The sequence below is a fragment of the Otolemur garnettii genome, unplaced genomic scaffold, assembly GCF_000181295.1.
Source record: "Otolemur garnettii isolate 467f Iridium unplaced genomic scaffold, OtoGar3 scaffold00169, whole genome shotgun sequence".
In the NCBI taxonomy this organism is placed as follows: Eukaryota; Metazoa; Chordata; class Mammalia; order Primates; family Galagidae; genus Otolemur; species Otolemur garnettii.
In genome coordinates this window covers 1,029,801-1,031,966 of record NW_003852564.1, presented here as the reverse complement: position 1 = coordinate 1,031,966, position 2,166 = coordinate 1,029,801, and positions in this window count along the sequence as shown.

Sequence of the window (2,166 nt, the reverse complement as noted above, 5' to 3'; positions counted from 1 at the left end):
GTCATGGTGTAACTTGTCTAGAATAATTCGGTCTAACACCTGTGGCTCCAGTTTGGAAGATAAATTTTATGGTCACTCTAGGTATAAATGTTATTTTAGGGGCCTCTGATGAGGGGTTTGTTTAATAACTTAGAGTATTTTACAAAGAATTCCTTTCCGACAAATCTACTTTACAATATTTAAGGATTATGCACATGATTACCTGGTAAAAGAATAAGCAAAAGAAAGGAAGCAGTTACTACAAAGTTAAGTATAGTGCAATGATTTTTACACAGGGGTGAGATCTGATAATGTCTGGAGGCATTTTTGGAGGGGAGCGGTTGCAATTTGTTGGGAGGAGGTGGAATAAGAAGAAGTATCCTACTGGCATCTAACAGGTAGAGACCAACAATGCTGCCAAACATCCTGCAATTCCCAGGAGAGGTCTCTAGAATAAGAATTATCTGGTAAAATATGTCTAGAGTGCTAAGTTTAAGAAACTTGGAGACATTATTTACGTTTGCAAAGGATGGGTGTAAAGTATATGTATCCTTTTATTAATTCATCTGTTTATGGTTTGAGCAGTTTTTTGCATGCATGTTGTACTTTTAAAGATAAGGAAGTAGGAAGGGAGAGAGGGAGGGAGGGAGGAAGAAAAGAAGGAAGGAGGGAAGGAGGAAGGAAAGAAAAACTTTCCAACAGACCAATGATGTGAAGTAAATATGAATATATATCAAATAATTATTTCCAACTATTTTAGGTACTTATATTCCTTCCTTTAAAGAAGGAATAATTGTTCGTCTATATAAAGAAAAATAAAATATATTAGCCTTTCCAATTCGTTTTATTGAATAAGTAATCTATATAAGAAAATATCCCCACCAAAGGGGAGTAAGTTAATTTTACTTGTGAATATTAGTATAAAAATATTAACATATTTGTAGCAAAGTAAATTAGGAAATGGAAATTAAACATGTTTTAATGTTAGAAATGTCATTAACTATTATATGAATAATTCAGAAAGTTAAGAAATCTCCTTAGATTAGGAGAAATATTTAATAAAATTCATTGTTATTAATATATTTTACGTAAGAAGATAATTTTTAACATGATAAAAAATTTATCTCAATGCAGCTACTGACTCATAATTAACAACCGGTTTAACATGGCGAATGTCACATGAATTCATATTTAAATCAGAAAGAACAACAGAAAAGTTTTTATTGTCATTTAACTTTTACATTGTTCTAGAAGCTCAAGTTAATCCAATAAGATTTTTAAATAGAAATAAAATTTTGAGACTCTGTAGATCCTGCCCTAGCCTTTTCTACATTATTTTCTGTAAGATTCTCTACTGTATTTCCATGTATCTTCCTGTAGATAAGCTTTACAATAATGAGAAGCTTCTTGATTTAAGTTCTTAAATATCACTTTTATTACAAAATAATATGTATAAGGGACACAACCTATAGTCAAACCTTAATTTTAACTCAGTCCTCATTTTTGTTACTCTTACTAATTTTTTTCTTAATTACAGCCCTAATGTTCTTAAGCAGGAAGGGGGAAGAGTCTGGGATGGATAAAACATGTAGGTTTCACATGTTACTTGGTAATTTTTAGGAACTACGTGTTCGATAGTTAATACCTCAAGCAGATAAAAAATGTTCCCAACTCCAAACTGCTTTATTAAAATGCTGTGTATTAGATTCCAAGCAACAGAATACCACTGGTGACAAGTCCATCTGTAAGGAGACATTTGCTAATGAGAACTTTCTTCTGATGCACATGGAAACTGGCATCTTGCTCTGGGCAAACGTAAGATACAGTGTAAATTATTCCTGGCTTAGAATTTCCATTGTTAAAATTAATTGGTGCAACAACTGGCACATGGTCTGGAACAGGTGAAAGAGAAGAGGAGCACTGTGGAAGACATGGAGCCTCTACCAATGTCAAGGGCAGCAAGAAGGTGATGCTGCTGACTAGGGATCCTGCTCAGAAATGCCTGATGGATGTAATCATTTATAAGCAAATAAGATTGACTTCCCTGTGTTTTTTTATTTCTGCTGGAAGAAAAGGAGAAACTATTCCCCTTTATAAGATAGAAACTACCATTTACTAGATAGCCAGCTCAATGTTTCATCAAAACTAAGCACGAAAAAAATAACTTGCTTTTTTTTCTTCCCTTAT